At 36.7% G+C, this 21,452-nt stretch overlaps 1 protein-coding gene across 1 annotated transcript in view; it reads left to right on the top strand.

Annotated features, from left to right (window-relative positions):
• Positions 1-18,436: 18,436 nt before the first annotated feature.
• Positions 18,437-21,452, top strand: part of LOC6562838 (neural-cadherin) — a 148,209-nt gene continuing 145,193 nt past the window's right edge. The window contains exon 1 of the mRNA XM_043214450.1: positions 18,437-18,527. The gene's annotated coding sequence lies outside the window, so the exon portion shown is untranslated. The remainder of the gene's footprint in view (positions 18,528-21,452) is intronic.

Here is a 21,452-nt window from a genome sequence, read left to right on the forward strand (position 1 = left end):
TTGCATGTTTGCTTTGAACAAATTACAGCATTTAATAAATACTTAAGTAGTTTGATTTAAATTCACATATTGCTTGGAATTAAGCATACTTCGGCAACTTATGCTTATTGCTTGGGAAAGTATTCCATTGTCGAGCTGACTTTGATTTGAAATTGTTTCCCTCGTTAAATGGCATACACAAGTACAATAAACAGGGTCAATTTAGTTGGGGCAACTGATAACTGAATTGGCCACGTCGCATGCAACAAAACTTGAGCGATAAATTGAGAAAGTAAATTTCATGTGGCTTTTGCCTCCTAGCCAGTGCCACAAAAGCATTTTGCACTAGCAATCCAATTCAATAGAGAGCGAGGGGTGGAGCGAAGTGATGTGGGGGGTCATGGATGCAATGCAATATGTTTATCAGTTTATTGATTTTCCACATAGAGAAAACAAACAGCAAACAAACAAACAAACAAACAACATGCTACATGTATCCACATGCCACATGCTCCACGCTCACGTAACTCGCTTTAAGACTTATGTCAAATGGCAGCAGATCAAATATCCTGTGGCTGGAATGCGATTCAGTGATAAATGCGACACACACACACACACACACAAACACAGATGCGACAAACAAACAAACCAACATTGAAAAGGGAACTTCAGTAGGGTGTTTCATTTTTTTTTTTATTTATTTTTTTTTTTTTTGGGTCAAAGTTAGTCATGGGGTCATTTGTGGGCGTCACGCGCCCCACGCATAATGCATGCCGGGTCATCAATATGTTCAACTTCTCTCTATACCTCCCCCCACCCTTTTCGTAATCCCCTCCCCTTGCGAATAGAGTTTGAAAAACTTCTTGCACGTTCTCGTATTGCCGCCATTAGATTGGTTGGGGACTGGAGTTTGGGGTTTTTTTTGGGTACATGACTGTGTTGGTTTGCGGTTGAAATTAAATTGCAATTTCAAACTTCCTTTTTAGCCAGTTTCCCATTTTTTATGGGATTTGCGTTGCGCCACGCTTTGTTGCAGCCACAAGTCGCTCCTGCTCCGCACATCGCCCCGCATCCTTCAATTATTCACTGCGTTTACGTGCAAAGTGCAGCATAAGTTTTTTACCACTCACCGTTAAATGGATAAATGCTTTGGGTTGGGCTTACAGCTAGGACTACGAATAGGGTTTGTATGGGGAAATAGTTGGGATAAGTATTCGAGTTACCGTTACGCTTAATGCATTCGATTCTTGATGGCTTCTCATCAGCTCTCTCTTCCTCTTGCACTTCCTTTCACTTAAGTTATCAGACTGCAGAAGAAGATAGACCTATCTGGGTGTGGAGTCCCATGATTATGTCTATTAATGTACATGCGAAATAAAGGCTTTGCATAATTAAAAAAGAATCTACATTTTGACATTAACAGAAATAGTTGCATTAAAATACAGAACGAGATTAAGGTGCGGATTTCCTGCTTGGCAAAGAAACATTGTTCAAGGATACGGTTTGAAAGTCTTGTAGTTGCCCAAGCCCCTATATTAGTTTTTGAAGTATGGAATTTTGGACTATACTCTAACCATAGACTACTACAACTGACAATTGCCAGAACGACACTTGTGAAACATGTTTTCGAGTGAGTTTGATTTGAGTGCCTTGAGCTCCAGTTATGGAAAAGTCAACTAAAATAGTTGACTAAAGTTGAATAAATCTAATATAGCTCTTAACTCAACTAGTCAACTAAGTGAAGTAAGCGTATTCAAAGTACGCCGCATCCATTGTCAAGCGACGTTATCCCTCAGTTTTGTGTGCCTTTGTCTTTTTTTTATTCTTTATGATGTTTTGTAACTTAAGCAAGGTTCATTCATTTAGCAATGTCAACAGTTGGCTGACCAGAGTTGCCTTTGTTCGCGCGCTGAATGTGCGAATGAATGAGTGAGTGAGTGAGTGAGTGAGTGAGTGAATGAATGAATGAACGAATGAATGGGATAAGGGCACAACATGGAATGGAAAGGTTGTGCCTCTCATATTGTAACGCTCACGTAGCCGCAGTTAGTTTGGGTCGTGTCAAGTGTCGTTGTCACTGACGCGGAAATCACAAAACAAAAAAAAAAATAAAATAAAATAAAAAAAGAAGAAAAACTTGCCAACTTGACTAACTGACTAACTGACTGAGCGAAATCTGTGCGCAACCAACAACAATGCAAATGGAGGCAACTTCGACTTCGACTTCGACCATCAGCGATTCCGTTCAGTTTTTGCTAGTTTTGCGAAATGTGGCAAGAAAAATGATACGATGCCAAGGATGCGAGTGTTTCTCCTGCTGCTTCCTCAACTCAAAACTGCACTGCAAGTGAATTTGATAAATGAAGCGAGAGTTTGCGAGCAGAGAACGCAAAGCTACAGCTGTCAATTGAGTATAGTGCGAGTCAGAGAAATGCAATCATTAAACAACTTTTTTTGCCGCTAGCACATACATTTTGCTCAACTCAACAATATTTTTGTAAAGCTGCAACTTGCAACTTATTCTATTTATTTATTTTTTTTGTTTGTGCCTTTTTCAACTGACAAAAAAGAAGATGCAGCAGCAGCAGCAGCAGGCAGTAAGCAGCAGCAATCAACACTTAAGAGGCACCCACAAAAGCAGCTGCAATTAATTTCACTTTCAATTTAGCGTCGGTCCCTTTTCATTTTTCTTCTGTAGGCGTTGCTGTCTCTCTCTCTCTCTCTCTCTCTCTCTATCTTTCTGTCTCTCACTTTCTATCTTCCTCTTTATGTGAGCTGCATTTAACGGCCAATGTGTTGTAAAAAGTCAAATAAAGTCGAAAGCGCCCCAAGTTTGTGGCATGGAAATTAATTTTAATTGCTACAATTTAGATAATCAAATGAGTTTTCATACAAAGTAAATTAAGCGAAAAGAACGAAAGAAAAATAATCCGGCACACCCACCCAGAGTGTTAAAAGTTAACACTTAACACTTGATTCGTTAGCTCATTACACAAATTAAATTTGTTTGAAATCGAAAGAGATTCAATTGAAAAATGGACGTAAAGCTGTTGAGCTCTCGACATTGCGAGCTGACATCATAGGAAATCCAAAATGAACCTTAATAATAATATTAAAACATATATTATCTACCTATATATTAAAATAAGACTTCTCTTTATGATAGTGGCATCATAATTAAAATCAAACCATTTTTCTCCTTCCTTTTCATCTTCTTCAATTTCTATTCGCATTTCATTGAACCCCTCAAACATATTCAAGCTTTATAATTATGTTAGCCACACGCTGAATTTAATATAAATTAGTTTTTTTTTCGGTTAGAAACCTTTTGCTCACTTAATAACCGGATAGTTTGTTTTTCGTTTTCTCTCGCCAAATCAATTAAACCGTCCTCAATTATTAAATTTGTTGTAAGCATCAAATTGCAATGAGCAACTTCCGTTCAAAACTTGACTGCTGCTTCCCCCAATTATGCACAATTCATTTTTTATGTTCGTTTCAAAACCCAACATTAGCCCAATTCCTGAGCTAAGCTTCGGTTCTTCGTTTTTACACTTTGGATCCGGGTCAGCAATTTAATCGGTAATTAATCGCTTTCGCCCTTCAATTAATGCAATCCACTTGCTAAACAAATTCTCAATGCACAACTTTTGCGACCAAATAAAATCAACTCAGCGGTAAAAAAGAGACGACCTTCATATATTTACATATACAAATGCTTTATAGAATGAGGGAATTTTGATTTAGGTCAAATGTAGCTAAAGCTTGAGCATCATTTTTGGCAGGGAATCAATGTATTTTGGTGAGGAGTGAAATGCATACACAAATAATTTAGTACTTTAAGGCATTTTGCTACCTAAATTTTGTTTAATTATATCTTACATCTTATTTCTCACAACTTATAAATTAGTATAATACATATAGAAATATTTTAATAATTTGCATTTGTATATGGTGTTTTTTTTATATCTCTTATATCGATTTATTTATAGCTTACTGCTTATATTTTAAATCTTAAGTTTCATAACTAATGATTCAAATCCAGGATTCATTAATCTGACATCTCAAAACGAGAAACTTGACTGCTTATATCTTATAACTTATATTATTTTATTTATTTTTTGTGTCAGGCGCTCGGCACATTTGTAGAGTATTTAAGGGAAGGAGAAGAGAAGCACACGAAAAATACGCGGCACAACTTTTGGCTAATGCCCAAAGCTTGTTCTGGTCGAATAATGAGCAACTTTTCAGCGTTGCACGCTAAGCGAGACAGGTAGAAAGAGAGAGAGAGAGAGAGAGAGAGAGAAACAGAGAGAAAATGAGCGGGAGAGACGGAGAGGTCACTACTTGCAAAGTAATAAACGCTTAAGTGTTCGCCATTGTTTTGCCAGAACAATGTTGAGTTTGTGTAGGTGACCAATGGTGCCGGCTAGTCGGGGGGGAGGGAGTGGTAGTTGTGTTTGGGGGTTGGTCCTGCGATGCTGGCAATATGCCAGGTGTAACGGCAAACAGAACTTATTAATTATTAATTTTGCTTTTATTTATATATTTCGTGTCTGGCTGACTGCATAAAAGCTTTCGTAATGCTTTACCTTTTTGCTGTTGCCATTCCACCTACACGCCCCCATAAATCGCTCCCCCCACACACACACATACACATACACACACAAACATCGATCTCGCTTAACTTTGTCCTTGGCTGTGCCTTGAGTGTGTGGTCATGGCAATAAGAGCTATTGCCTGCCATTGTTTTTCTATATAGCCTGAAACTATTGAAAATGCCAACAAAAAGCAGTTTTAATACAGTTGTGCGGTGCTTGTAGGAAGCATATTCGAGTCCATATATATATAAATATATATTCTTTATCGGAATCAACTATCGATTCGAGTTAGCCAAGGTTGTCTAAGTTGATCTCAGAGACTGTAAGAGCTAGAGACTTCAAATTTAGCATAGTTATTGTTTAATATTTTACTGCATTACTAAATATCGATAAAAATCTATTTGCGATAACAATAAAAATCAAATTCGGGTTTCTATATACATATACCTCGAGATTATATTTCATAAAGATCGATTGAGAAGAACATTGATTTTTATAGGCAAGCCGCTGAGTCCAGAGTATATTCAAGTCAACCTCTCGCGACATTCTTTTTGGACGTTGTTAGTTTTTTTTTATTGTTTATTTTTGGCTGTTGTTGTTTTCTGTTGCATGCTCCACTCAACTCAATGCGCTTTAATGTTTTGTTTTTAGTGTTGTTTTTTTCAACTCTCGATGTGGCCAGAAGCAGGACCTGAGTTGGCCAATTGACTTGTTTAAACTTTGACATTTTTACACTTTTAGCTTTTACCATTTTGTCCTGGTCCTGTTCCAAGACATGTCCTTGGCATTTTAGATTTTGCATAGTTTGGCAAATTGCTTGGAGAATGTGGCACATGTGGCATTCGAACGAACGAATGTGCAACATCATTAATGCATTCCAATTACTCTCGAGAGCAAATTAAATGCTTACAGTGTAATTAAATGTGAACTCATATTTATTCTCATATCGATTATCTACAAGTGCTAAATTGATGTGCTCATTAAACAAAAATATAAATAAATCTATACACTTGCGGTCAAAATTATATTATTGCTGCATTTTCGCAACTTTTTTGACAAGTTTATTAAGAGTCTTTTGAGTAAAGTAATACTTATCTTATTTGCCTATCTGTGGTTATTTTTCATCTGGAAATGATTTAAAATAGTATAATAAATGAAACTCTCCTGGAAAATCATGAAAGACCGTAATTTTATCAATAATATCTGTTGATCTTGTTTTGAGAAGGACGCAATCTATTCTTAATTGATACTTTTATAGGAAACCTTATTTGGAACGACTAATTTGTGATAAATTTAAATACTTATTTTTATTTAGATTAGTTTACGTATCTTCAATATTGATTACTTGTGTTCAAATAACAATTTTTTAATTTAAAGCACTTTTTTCTAACATTTTCCAAAAGATGACACTACTATTATTTTGATCGCAGCTGTAAAACATATTTTACTAGATTTATTTCGATAAGATTCTGGTTATTATACCGAAAGAGAGATACAGAGCAGAAACCTTGACTTGACGTCATTTTCAATAACTTGCTTTCATTTTAATGATGATTATGTATTAACCTTATATTTTTATTCAGATGCACGCCATTAATTGACAATTGTTGTGGCATCTGCTACGCGTTGCCTTCAATTTATAATCAATTTGCAGTTAAAACAACAGCAACCACAACAACAACACACAAACCCAACTGCAATTGAGTGCCCGCCAGGAAACAGCACGAAAATCCTATTTATTTTATGGCCCATGCAAATTAAACGCTTTTCTCTCGCTTTTTGGCTAATTGTGAAAATGCGTTGCGCCCAAAAGTGTGAAATGCAGACACATAAATTTGCCACAGACACCAAGCGGCGCATTCAGTCTGACATTGAACACAGACTAAAACTGAAATGTGGGGCCAGGGTCCACGGGGAGTAGCAGAATGCGGTGGGGGAGGAGGATTTGAAATGGGCCCTGCAGACGTGTTCAAGTGTCGCAGCTCTTAATTTATTTGAGCACTGTCCAAACTGCGACTGCTGCAGCGGACTTCAGTCGTAATTAGCCGCAAAACACTTGAAACAACTTCGTTTTTTGGCAAACAAACAATGCCAATTGTGTGAAGAGCTAGAGAGAGGGGGAGACACGCTCGAAAGAGAGAGAGAGAGAGGGAGAGAGGGGGGAGAAACACACTTAAAACTCAGCTGGTGGTCCTCGTCATCATCAAGAACTCATTTGTAGTCGAGGCCAATTCTGCCCCGCAATTGTTGTCATTAAATTATTAAATGGAGCGCGTTGTAAAGTATAAAAAACGAATTAAATGCCACATTGCGAACATTAATTTGTTGTTGTTTTTTTATTTTTTGCATTTACAACTTTCCTGCCTAATCAAAAGTTGCACTGCAGACCGACCCTGTTTCCTGTTTTGGCCAACAGTCGGTTTCGTTTTTGTTCCCACAGCTCAAATGATGTGTGTTGTGCAGGATTACCAACAATATGTGTGGTTGTATGTGTGTGAGTGTGTGTGTCTGTGTCTGTGTGTGTGTGTGTGTCCGGGTGCATATTGAGTAGCCGGTTGTTGCAATACCTTTCACATCAGCTCGTACATTCTAATTGAGTTTCGTGACTGACACAGACACAGACAGAGGTGAGATAAACGAGTAGAAATTACAAAGTGAAGCTGAAGCTTTTCGGTATTCATTTCTCGGTTCTTACTACTCAGTTCTCAGTTTGATGCATAGCATTTTAATAAAAGACCACACTCGAAAATGAAGATTAAGCTCCTTTGCTGGAAAGTGTGTGGCAAATAACCCACACACACGTAAATATGGTTTATTTGCTGTGTGTGTGTGTGCAACTTGTGGCACAGCTCAAGGCTTAAGGTTTTTACTTTGGCATTAGAAATGGTTGACTATTTAAACGGGTAGTTTAATGTAAGTTGGGCATTTATTCTCCATTAAAGCTTATCAGCTTTGAGATACATTTTTAAACTTGATTTTCGGTCTAAAACAGCCTTTTCAACTTTCAATAAATCCATTATTAAAAGCCATATTTTTTGAAAATTTGACTAAGTTATTAAAATGGAAAATGTTGAGCCGTTCCCAACTATTTTATTATTCCCCGATTTCATATCCAACTTTAAATGTAGTATTGTTTTAGAGCTGAAAAAAGTCCTGGTTTTTGACCAAATTATAAGTGTGAAAAGTTTCTGGACTCAAGTCAAGATTTTATTAGAATAAAATCAATTCATCTTATGCATGGCTAAGTCTATTGTTCAGTATACATCGTACTCGAGCTCTCTGCCTCTCTTTCCCTCTGTCTCTGGACGAGGAATTTCTTGCCTGTTTATTTCTGAATAGGAATCTGGCAACACTCTGTGCTGCCTACTCACTTCCAAACACATGTACAATATGCGTCAAGTAACCTTTGGGTGGAAGCAACAGAAACACATTTAGAGATTGTCAGGATGCTGCACAAATGAAAATCAATGTTGCCCGAGCAGCAATCGAACAAGTAGAACACATTATGATTTTGAGTAGCAGTCATTTTGCTTGTGTGTGTTTCAATAACAGAAATAAAAGGCGGAATAAAAAAGTTTATCGCTGGGCAAAAATCTATTAAGAAAGTTTTGCCACAACGCAGCAGTTCTAGTTGGGTTTTTGTTTCTTGGCAGACACAAGTTAAAAAAAAAAAAACAAAAACTGAAGAAAAAGCAGCAGCAAAAAGTTGCAGTTGGCGTTATGAGTTAAGTTTTATGGAAGGCTGACTGGCTGGCTGACTAGGATAAGTGCTGGCGATATCCTTTTGAAACGCGAAAAGTTGGGTGTCAAACCCGAATTGGAATCGAAATCGGAAACGCATGTTTACCTATTGAAATGCAGCATTGAAATCGGAATCACAACATAAATTCAACATTTTTTATAACTTGTTTTGGAACATTCTTATAACTCATCCAGTTACTTGGTGTAAAGACAATAACATGTTTAAATCTCACATCTAAAATACAAATTATTTATCATATAATGAATTTATTTATTCTAGATTATGTATGCAAAGCGACATTAATTCTTAAAGTTGAAAAGAAATTCCAACATTATTATTATTATTTATGTAGCAGAATCGGACGACCCAAAATCCAACCAGACACCAAATAGTAATAAAAGTGTTTTCAACAACTTTGTTTAGCATTGTAAGCATTGTCAACCATTTCTGAGTCGATTGCAGCTTTTCACTGTGTGCAGAAAATGTTGACAATGTTGTTGTTGTTGCTGCTGCTGTTTACTTTTTTTTGTTTTTGTTTTTCAGTCCAGGCTGCCAGGCATTTTCAGCAATTGAGTTTTAATTAAGAAAGTTGTGAGCGCCTAAGCATTTGCACTTCTAATTTAATTTCAATTTATTATACACACAAAAGCCACAACTGAACAATAACAATAACAACGAGCCTGCCTGGCTGCTGTTAGCCCAGTTAACACTTGACGCTGTTGTCAGTTGGCTTTTCTCAGTCTACGCACATTTGAAATGAAAAGCCAGACGACATATCAATTGTAAATATTTGTTCGCATTGTCATTATTTCAAGAGTACACTAAAACACACACAGACACACTCGTAGATAGTGTGGCTCCCTTAAGTCTGCTGGAATTTTGCCATATTTGCGTTTTGTTAACTGTCGAACTTGAAACTGCTTTTGAGCATTTATCTTTTTATTGCTTGATGCGCAGGAAATGCCAAAAACTGGGTTGGAAAAATAAAACAAATACATTTAATATAGCTGTTATTTTGATTTTTTTTTTTGCTTTTTGTTTTTTTTTTTCTTTTGTTGTGCAAACTTTTCCAATTGCAAAATTCAACAGACAATAATTTAAACAATTTGTTAGCATTTCTAAGGAGATTCAGAAGAGTATTTTTTGTAGTAGAAGAGAAGCAAATAGAATTTAGATCAATAAAACAACATTTTTAGTGGTGGATGAATAACAAATAAATAGCTGAGGGAAACAAGAAATATTTTATTCACAAAACTAGACTATTTGGCTTTATTTTGGCCTACTTTTCTCAGAGAGACTTAAAAGAAGATCGATAATCAGATATGCTTAAGTCATTAAAAAGGAGACATTTAACTTAACACTCAACGCTCAACCCAAAAATTGGATCTTGATATTTGGAGAAATACAGTTTATAAGAAATAAAACACTTTATGGGAAATGAAACTCACTAAGAACATACCGAAAATAGATAAATAAATCATATCTCACGGCATTTGGGATCGCATTCAATAATAAATTCCTCACAAAAGTAAATCAGTCAAATAAATTAACCAAATTGTTTATTTAGAAAAAACATGCACATAAAAATGAATCTCTGGTTTATTTCGGTAAGCATTTAAGTTGCTTTCTATTTGACAGAATGAATGATTTTTTCTGGTTTCCACTTTGGTCAAACACTTTGAAAGCTAATGAGCATTGAGTATGAACTTTAGAGAGACCACTTGACATAAATATATAAATAAATAACAAATACGCATTAACAAAATACGCCACTTGAGCAGCCACCAAAGTGAAACCTGGCCAAGAGGAGCTCTGTAAGAGTCCGACAAACGAACGTGCCTCGACTCGAGTGTGAAACCGCAGCAACTGTCAGAAAATGCCAGAGAAATAGAGGGACAAAAGCAAGGAGCAAGGAAAAGAGGGAGAGACATAGAGAGAGAGAGAGAGAGAGAGAGAGAGAGAGGGAAAGGGAAGGATGTGAAGCATCAGTGTCAACACCTTCTGCTGTTGGAAAGTTGCTCCACATTGTACTATTATAACTGCCCAGAGTGCAGTTGCGGATTAAACAAGTTACTAGGAAACATACATTTTGTTTTTTTTAAACATTTAAAAACAGAAAATCGAATTCAGCGCCCCCCTTTGCCAATGCTGGACACTTGTTTGATTGAATCTATATTTGGCCAGCTCTAACTCTACCAACTGACCAACTCTAAATTTCTGATACAGAATCTTATTTGATCACGAATATATATACGTTATTAAGGTCGCAGATGTCTCTTTCAATTTGTGTCACACTTAAAGTGGCCTCTGCAAGGGTAAAGGTTAGTTCAGGCTAGAAAGCTTTTGGCCATGTCAGTTTTACAGGACACTGATTCGAGCAAATGTTGCAAGCCTTGTTGATCCAGATATAGGGTGATTAATCATTTTCTGGCCAGTGCCGTAGATTCTTCTCTTCAGCGGATTCTTCATAATCCTCCACAGCTTCTGCTGAAGTCATTATAGCTCTAACAATTTGTACGACAAAAGAGCAGAACCTAATTACTGGAATAAATATTGTTTCAATCAACATATTCAATTCATTTGGGTTCATTTACTACAAGCGTAATCTGAATTTAATTTTGCGTTTAAATTTGATTGAAGCAGTACTAAACATTTGCTCATTGTGTACCCGCTTGTCAGTTTGTCGACAGTGTTGAGCATGTGCTTAGCCAGGAGAGGAGTGTCAGTGGCATGTGTCTAGCTGGTAACAGCCAGGTCCAGATCCCAGACAAGACCAATGCCTGATTGTTGTTGCTGGTTGCTGCTTGCTGTGTTTCTCAGTTCTGAAATAGAGATAAATGTTCAACTGTAAAGTTAAAGGACGAACAGGAAATGGAGCACAAGTGCTTCACATGTATGAGGCCATAATGGAATTATGGCATTATATTCGTGCAGATATGCATATGTATCCAAAGCTGGGATAAGAATGAGGATAATGCTTATATACGACTTACTGTCACGTTCTCATTCGTTAAATTTGCTCAAATGGAGAAACATACTTGCAAACATTTTGTGGAGCGAAAAGCTTAAAAATGAAATGTTTATTTTTATTAATATTCTAACTATTTAACTTTTATAAATCTGCTATATTTTCTAGACCTACATTCAAAGGAATCGTATTGCATTTTACAAACAATTAGTTTAGACAAATAAAAAAACATTCTATGCTTACTTATAAAACTTAAAAATATATCTGGCTATAGTTTTTATTAATATGTTTCCGACTCCAGCAAAAACACATATTAAAATTGATATTTTTTATAAGTTCTACAATTAATTGAAGTTATTATATTTCCGTTTTTTTGTAGACAATGCAACGCTCCGATATTATATTGCCTATGTATATTGTGGACTTAATATTGTAACAAAGTAAGTTGTAAGCAAATAATCAACTTTTTCTAGTGATATTAAGAGAAAGAGTTGCTTGAATTTAAGTCGCAAACAACTCTATATCTCTCTGTATCTATATCACTCTATATCTTCCTCAAATATCAAGCAAAAACTAATGTCCTCCTCCTAAGATTGGTGAATGAATTTCTTGACCACATTGCAGCCGTCTCACTGGTTTTTCTTATTTACTTGTGTAAATTTAAATATTTAAATTATTCATATGAGTGCACAAAAATAAAGCTATATTTTATTATGGCAAAACCTCATTTTTAGCTTATTGTATTTTCTCATATTTTGTTCATAAAGTCCAAGTTAAAGACTTATGTTTTTTTTTTATTTAAGATTGCAAGTGTTTTTTATTGTTTTCTTGTGTTTTGTTTTGCTTTTGTTTTCTTTTTGCATTCAATTTTCATCGTCCAATCGCCAAGACGCAAGCATGCCGCAAAATATGTCTATATAAATATATATCTGTGTATATACATATATATGGATAAATATTTCACATTTAATATTCATGGCGCGTTTTCTTATTTGTATAACAAGATGCAACCAAGCAAACCGCAACAACAACAAAAACAAAATAACACAAAAAATGTTTATTTACATAGAAGCGAATGGAATTTCTTTCTTTATTTTTGAAACCCAAACACCCATACAAGCCTCCCCTCCCCCCATTTCCCCCATCATTGCCTGACTTTTGCTCCGATTTTTCTTGGCATTTATCGTTTATTTTTGGGTTATTTCGCGCCACTTGTTTGATGCAAGTTATTTCAGCATAATTTGCCTCATTGAAATTCCATAAAAGGCGCTACAACATTTAATTGCTTTTATTTTCTTTTTCCTTTGACCACAGCAGAAAATCCCTGTTCCCGATACAACGTGTCGATAAATATTGATAGCTGTTGACGTAACAACTTCGCGCCTTCTTTTTGATGTTGTTGTTACACGTTTTTTTTTATCGTAGCTAACAAGTGAGTCCTCGACTTGGAGATACCCTGCATACAGTTCTTAAATATATTGAATCGCTTCACACACAGAAAAGAAAAGAAATTGTGCAAGTGACAATGTTCTCTATTTGTATAAACTAAACTGGGAATATAACCTAATTATAAAATTATTTGCTACAGGCAGCAGCCGAACGGATCGGATAACTAAAGCATATTGCTAACACAGGCACGATCGGTCGAAAGATGATTTCTTTTATGAACAACATTCGCCAGTTATCTTAACCAACTTCTCAGTTATGCATGTTATCATGCTTATCAAAATTGTAATGCTAAATCTTTATATTTCATAGAAGCAATCGCTCATTTTTTGTTAAATGTATTTTTAAAAATTTGACTACTGCAATCTTTTAACTTTCTTTCTTGTTTTGGATGACCCAAAAAAAGTCCACGGCAGTCAATAGTTCCAGCTGATACGGATTGAGACATATCTACATATATATATATATATAAATATATACCTATATATGTGTGTGTGTTTGCTTTAGACCTGCCCAACTAATTATTATAGTTAACTCTATAATCATTACAATACACTCAAGTCTCTTATATTATCAATACAGCATCGTCTGTTTCTATCATTAAGAATTCAATCTCAAATAATATTAAAGTTTTGCATCTTAATTAACTCATTTAAACTTCTTTTTATATTTAATCTGATTGGGGTTTTTCTACATGTTGCACCAACTCTGCACATAAATATGCCCACAAAACTTAAGAAAATGATGTTTGAAATATAATTTTTCAGTTGCATAGAAGACATTAAATAAAAATTAAGAAAATAAAATGTTTTATGGGTAATTTTGCATTTAATGGCACACAAATTGTCTCAGTCGCTGTCTGTCTGATATCCTGCTGCTGCCGTAGCTGACTTTAAGTTTAATTCTTTTTGTTTTAAATATAGTGCTGGCTGCTCCTCTTCCTCATCGGTTTCTGGTTGCTGCAACATTTGTGCACACATTGCACGCACATGTTTTGTTTATGCCTCACGGCTCGGTATTTGGATTATTCTCTTGTGGCCTGAAAAACAATGCGTTTGGTTTCGGGCATATGGGCGTCTGCCCTCATAAAAGGTTCAAATTCATTGGATTTAATAAATAGTTGACCTTTCCGTTTGCTCTTTCTCCCTATATCTCCCTCTGCCTCTCTCTCTCTCTCTCTCTCTCTCTCTCTCTCTGTCTCTCAACATCTTTGCAACATTCACGCACGCGCACATTATTTTTTATTATTTTGACTTTATCTCAAATGCTTATCCATCACTTAATGCCTTAACTGCCCCTTCGCTCCGCTCCACACCCCTCCTCTCGCCACACCCTTCCTGCTTGTGGGTGCATGCACAATGTGGGAACATGCGTGGTTGATGACATTATTGGGATCAGCTCGGAGACCAGCATCTTTTTGTGGTCGCTGTGGCATGCGGCTTTGACATTGCTTGCCCTGCGTGGCTTTGACTTTAACTTGTGATCTGCTGTTGCGGCTGCTGTTGATCACATAATTATATACAGAAGGGGGGAGGAGGCGCTTTAAACTCACTAGGTATCGCTTACCCTCGCTCCTCCGCTTCATGCAACATCTGCTGCTGCTATTGCTGTTGCTGCTGCTGCAGAGGCTCTGTCACATTTTGTATGCGTATTTTTGTTGTTGTCGTTTCCTTGTCTTTTTAATTTTAATGCTACTCTAAACGAGACGCATATAAACACAGGGTATGCTGATCACTTATAAGAAATTCCTTTGTCTTAAGAGCAATTCTAAGGTATTAACTAGTCAACCAATATCAACTAAAACCCACTTCATTTTGCACTTTTGACTAATTATTATTCTTTTATTTATGTATATATTCAAACTACCTACAGGGTATCTCAAAGTGTACACACAATTTTATACATTTTTGTTGCCATTGTTTTAGTGGTCGTTTTTTATTTTTTTTATTTTGTATTTAATGCATTTTGATGTCACAATAAGTTGAGCGCAACATTTCCATTTAATGCGCTTCATTTGTCGCTGTGTTGTGACATTTTCATTTGTCAGCAGTTCATTAGTCATCGAACTTGCCTCAATGTGTGGCAGGACACACTAGTGCACATGATACCCGATAGCTGACTGACTCAAATGAATTGACATTAATTTATGGTTGCCATATCGACACCTTATGTCACCTATGTGAAACTGTTGGGCATGTTGAGCGTGAGATCGTCAGATCGGCACTTCAAAGTATATAAATACTTTATTGGGGGTGGATTTCAGTCAGGCAATTGAATGGATTGGTGGAAAACTGTTTTTAAAGTTTGCTTTCTGCAAATAGAAACAAAAAACATTCAATTTGTATTTCTATTGAGTTTTAAACATTTATTAAAGTTTGTGAGGTGCGGACTTACTTGGATCAATGTTCTAAGATGGGTTTCGAGTCAAAAAGGAATGAAGCAACCGGGCAGAGAGGCTTCTATCTGTGGCATAGAGAGACACACAATATGAGTGGGGCAGAGGCAACAAATCAGGTCTCAGAGAAGCCAAATATCTTCTGGGTGGCAATAATCAAATATAAAATATTTATAATCAATCCAAATTAAAGACTTGAAATATGAACTGATCTCTTGACAGCAATTAACTAGTATTATTCCAATCAACTACAGACATATTAACATTTATCAAATTAAAAATATGTCAATTATATCAATTAATATGTTATTCATTATTAGTAGTTGCAATTTAATCTGAAATATTTCCACTGCAACATTCAATGTGGCATTTTTCACACTTGACTAGAGTGTCCCAATTTTTGTGTGCAACATTTATTTGCATTTGTGGCACATTTGCTCCTCAGCAGCTAGATTTAATTCGCATTTCGTCTACCTTTGTCTGGATTTGCCACTAAACTTTTGGCCAACTCAACAACATGATTAACCAGACACCCTGTCCCCTCCCCTCCCTCCTGCCACGCTCACTTTTCATTTCGTTTCTTTAGCTGCACATTTTAATGCGACAGCTTTGGGGTTAATTAATTGCTGCGTGCCTTTTAAATTTGAAATTAAAACAGCCTTAACCCCCAAAACCGTTGCCTAAGACCAACTTCCCCCCTAGCTTAACCCTTAGTGGTCCACAAGCATTGCCAAAGAAAAAACTTACGCATTGCTGGCGCTTAATTACAGTAACACGCACACACACACACAGAGAGACACCCTGGTCGTGTCTCGTTTGTTCTATTCTCTGCCGTGTTCCATTGTTCCATTTGCCAAAACGTTCCGTTCGCGCTCCTTGCCTGCCGCCAACATAAAGTTCCACTCAGACTTCTGTTTGCTGGCGTCGCGTGAGGTGCGTATTTTTTTCTAACTGCGCTCTCTCTCGCTCTCTTTCGCTCGCGTCTCGTTGCGTTTGGCGTCTGATTGGAGTAACGGTAACGGTACTTTGGCTTTGGCTGCAGACTCCAGCACAAGTTGTGTACAACTCTGTTTACATGTGTGTAGGTGTGTGTCTCTCTGTGTGTGTGCATTTAGTTGTTTTTTTTTGCTCGTGTGCATTTCCCACTTGGCGTGTTCCCATTTCGATGCCTGCATTTTTTTTCGCTTACTTTTCTTCTACTATTTCTTCTTTTTTGTCGCCTTGTGTCCTTTCTGTGTGTGTGTTTGTGCTTGTGTGTGTGTTTACTTCATCATATGGCGCGCATTTTACGTGCTTCGTTTCTCTTCTTTCGTTTCACTTGCTTTTTGCCACTGCAGCTGGGGCCAACTTCCTGACGCGTCCTTCTTATATATGTTTTCTTTAGTTTTTTTTTGTATAATTTTTTATTATTTTATTCGTTGATTTCATGCTAAATTTACCATGTTTATGTGAGCGTTTATTGTGTGCATAACTGTCGCTGCTGGGCTGCTTAAATAACGGTATATGTGTATATCGTGTGTGCATATCATATTATATTGGAGCGTATTATAATTTTTAACTGCACTTCTCCCCCCTTCTCGCTCCCTCTCTCTCTCGCTCTGTTTCCTAGTTTAGTGAGATGGAAATTTCATTTTATGCTTTTGCATTCATGAAAATCAAAATTTACGAGTTTTAGTTTTGAACTGCGCCTTTTTAATCTTAAGTTTTTTGCCTGTCGTTGACTTTTTAGCTTCACACACAGGGTGTGGCTAACGGTTATTTCTAACAGTTAGCATTGCTAGTTGCTCCACTAATTATAAACTTTCGTAATATTATTAAGCTAGCTGAAAAACTTAAGATAAAGCTTTAAAAAAACTATAAAATGTTAAAAATAATTTCAGAAATTCCGAAGTTAAATAAAAAATTGCATTCCAAGTCTGAAATAGATATAAATAAATATTATATTAAAGTTCAATGTTGATTTAACCTGGAGCCAGCAAAAAATATAACTTAATTAAAAAAAAATATTATTTATTTATTTAGAATATAAAATTCTCTCGTTAAAACAATCCATTTGCAACAACAACATGCAAAAATAAGTCGAAAGTTGTTGATATTTTAAAGTGTTAACTTAATCCTGGGCCTTGCTGTTTACTTGTTTACATGTCCAAGCTAGCTAAAAAGTTGAGGCCAAAGCCAAAGTCAACGCTTGCAAAGAGTTATTACAAGCGGCTCTCCAGCTGCAAAAAAGGAAAAAATATTAATAAAAGCAACTCAAAAAAAACGACAGATGAAAATGTAACCAAAACGAGAGACTAGCGGAAACTCATGAAAATACAGGATATTATACAAATACGGATAAACAACATGGCGTGTGTGGCATGAGCGCATTCTAAGTGGCAGAAAGGAGAGTTGTAGGAAGTCAGGAAGTTTCATCTGTGGCTGGCAGCAGGATATGCTAGTCTAAGGATGTCCAAAAGGACTGCCAAACAGATGATGTGTGTGTCTCTCCCTCTCTCTCTCCCTCTCTCTCTCCCTCTCTCTCTCGTTCTCTCTCTCGCACGCTCTCTCGCTCTCTCTCGCCCGGTCTCTTGCTCTCTGTGTTTTCCAATTCTGCTCTCGCTGCACACATTTCACATTTTTTTTTTTGTTGGTGGTGGGAAATTTAGTCAGCCTAGGCAGAGTTTTTCAACACACTTTTATTTGAACGGCTCCGAGAACTTTTCCAGCCAGCTCGCCCGCTCATTGTGTCGACTGAGTTGCTTGTGGCAGGACAACGGTGTCGCAGTGTTGCACGACAAGAGATCCACACAAACGGTCCTTTTCAGCTTTCAGTTAGCGCCGCGCAACTAACTGAATGCAAAAGCATACAAATTACATATATATATACATATATATATGAATATACAAGAGACACACACACACATCCCTCTCGCTCTCTCTCTCGGTCTCTCTCTCTCGCGCGCCGCGTGTGTGTGTGTGTTGCGGTGTGTGTGTTGATGTGTGTGTTTGTTGCAAATGGGCACAGTGAAAAATTATTAAACAAAAATGCCAAGAAAAAGAATTAGCAAAAATTCTATATAAAATAATACCCCAAAAAATATTTCAACTGCAGCTCGAATCGAATACCAACAAAGAAAGCAGAAAAGCGTTGAAAATTATGCTATATATATATATGAATATATAAATATATATTTCGAAATATATATGGCAAAGTGAAAGCTAGTGATTTGTGTGCTTCATTGCAAAACTAAACAAATGCGAGAAAAGCGAGAAAAACTCGTTGCAAAAGAGAAGAAAACGCAAAAAGGAAGAAAAAACACGCAAACGACGCAAACCGCATGAAAATCAATAATTTTTGGATTAGTAGCTGTTTTGTGTTCGAAATTTCGGCAAAGCAAAGGATTCAAAACAAAAGTAAGCAACGTAAACAGTTTTATTTTTAAATTTTCTTTTATTATTTTCCATTTAAAATATGCAGAATTGAAGTGCGAAAAATGCTTTTAATTCATTGCGAGTCGCTTTGAATAAATTGTAAAATTCTCTCAAAAAATATGCAACATTTTAAGTTACTTTTCCTTTTTTGATATTTACTAATAATTTATTTATAATAAAGAATCAACTTTACCTGTAGCAAAAGCGTGCAAAATCAACAAAAAAAAATTGTTTAATGCTCCGATTTTAGTGTGTGTGTGTGTGTGTGTGTGCGCACATTTGAGGTTAACACACCTTAGAAATGTACATACACGTCGCACACTGACACACACACACACGCACACACACATAGACTCGCTTGTTGGAGCTTGGCGCTCTCTCTCTCTCTCTCTCGCTGTCTCTTGCTCTCTTTGACTGCTCCCGTGCGTATGCAGCACTTTTTTTGAGACATGAAAAATCGATCGATTCCAACAAGCACAAACTCCCCCCTCCCCTTCGTCTGGCGCGGCCTCTTCCCATCAATTCCCTCTCCTTTCCTCGTCCGCCTCCCCCTCCCCCTCCTGGCTGACGCTTATCAGCAAGTTAAATACTCCTTTGTAGTATTATTCTTACTATGTGCACAGGAATTGCCAGCAATGCGTCTGCAAAATTTCTACAACTACTACCACATGCACACATGTGTGTGTGCGTGTGTGTGTGTGTGTGTGCTTTATGGTGGGTTGTTTTTTGCGCAGTTGTTGACAGACAGTCAGTGCAGCCGAAAAAGAGAGGGAGAGAGTGTGAGCGTGGCTCATTTCGCAGATTTTGTGCGCAGCGCGAGCTCTTTTGCTCTCTCTCTCTTGTTGGAGCATTCGTCTACTGCTGCTTGCTCTGTGGGCGCTGCTGCTGCTCTGCTGGCGCTGCAGGTGCTCTGCTGGCGCAGCTCTGCTGCTTTTGATGCTCTGCTGTTGCTGCTGCTGCTGTGCTAATGTCTCTGCTTTGCTGGAGCTGCTGCTGCTCTGCCGCTGTTGCTCTGCTGCTGCTGTTGCTTTTGCTTCTCTCCTGCTGCTGCTGCTCTGTTTTCGCTGCTCGTCTGCTGCTGCTGCTGCTGCTTGTCTGCTGCTGGCCGCACTTGTTCTTGGCACTTTGCTTTTGCTTGGACTTTCTTGCCGGTTTTCTGCTATTTGCTTTATTGTTTGCTTTTGTGCGAGCAAAAGTGCGAGACAGAGAGAGAGAGAGAGAGAAAGATAGCGTATGTGGTAGGGATGGTTGGAGGGAGATAGAGAGAAAGCGAGCAGCAATTTTTCCTGTTTTCACCAAATATTTGTGACATTTCGGATAGTTTTTGGGCTTTTTATTTGATTTGTATTGCTTAAAGAATTATGAAAGAGGGAGATAGAGAGAGGGAGACAGAGAAAAAGAGATGTCATTAAATTTGAAGAGAGTCTTCTTCTATGACATATTTTTATGTTTTAATCAATTTATTTTCATTTTAAATCATTCAATAAATTGTATATTTTTCTTCCTATGTCATTTACACTTATTTTTATGTTTATATCGCTTGAAAAATGGTTAAGAAATTGCTAAAGATTATTTTTAGATGCTTTAAGATACAGAGAAAGTTCTTATTCAATGACTTGAAACGTTAATCTTTGACAGTTTCACATAAATCGCAGCGCAAATTGTTTGTCAAAATGTTCATTTGATTGGAAATCATATTAAAAAAAAACCAAAAAAAGACTAATAACTATAATTCGACAGTCAATAATAAGCGGCAACGACAAAAAACAACAACAACATCAATCTAGCAATTTGCCGGCAATAATGTAATCAGTAAATTGCGTCTACACTTTGAGTAAAAAACAACAACAACAACAACAAAAGAAAAGTCAAAGCCTGAAAGCGTTTCGGAGATGCTTTATGAACAACAACAAAAAACAACAACAACAAAATAATATATACATAAATCTACGTGCCAGTCAGAAAATAATAAAGCCGCGTCTGCCCAACACATGACGACGGTGGGGGAGGAGGTGTAGGAGCCTGAGCAAAGTGTGGCACAATGTTGCACAGTGGTGCGCTTATTATTGTGGCAAACCACAATTGTAGCAGGCTGAGATTTATAGTCAGCTTGAATCGATCATTGAATGTTTGTTAATAACTCTATAAAATTTGGTTACTCTAGCTCTCAAATTGTGGGAGATTTGGGATTGAGCATTTTCTTGGGCGTGACCTGGGAATACATTCATCAATGTGAGGAGAAGTCTATTAGGAATTTATCTACTTCTTCAGTTTTGATAATTTTTTTAAAGAACTTTGAGATATGAGACTGCCTCTGAAATAAAAAATAATAAGACTTTATGCAAAATATGTGTAGGACTAGATGGAATTTGGCCTAAACGTTTTCCATTCGTTAAAGGATGTTACCAGTAATCTATACTCCAAATTTGGTGAATAACGCTTAAGTATTCAAAGAGATATTTGCTCTCATCGATTTGCAGTTATCGATATTATCGATATCCTAGCATCCTTGTGGACGTAGCAAACCAATACGCTTTCTTCTCCATTAGATTGCAAAGCTTAAGAACTAAAATACGAATTAAAGTATATATTTTAGCATAATAGTTTTTAATTAAAAAGTTGCCCAAGCCTTCATTCAATTCTTGATCATACTAAAATACATTTTCATCACTTGTTTAACCATTTTCGTGCCACTGTGCGTCGTCTTTTGAGCCATTGACAGCCATTGGCAGCTGTGTTGATGTTATCGCCTTGGTCCACATCCAAGCAAAACCCAAAAACAAAAAAATAATAATAATAATCCGCTGTGGGAATATTTCAGACAGCAAACAAAAAAAAAAAAAAGAAAAAAAAAAAAATGACAACAACAAAAGCGCAAAAAACGAAGACGAAACACAAAACTTCGTT

The sequence above is a fragment of the Drosophila grimshawi genome, unplaced genomic scaffold (genome assembly GCF_018153295.1).
Source record: "Drosophila grimshawi isolate 15287-2541.00 unplaced genomic scaffold, ASM1815329v1 contig_1377, whole genome shotgun sequence".
Classification (NCBI taxonomy): domain Eukaryota; kingdom Metazoa; phylum Arthropoda; class Insecta; order Diptera; family Drosophilidae; genus Drosophila; species Drosophila grimshawi.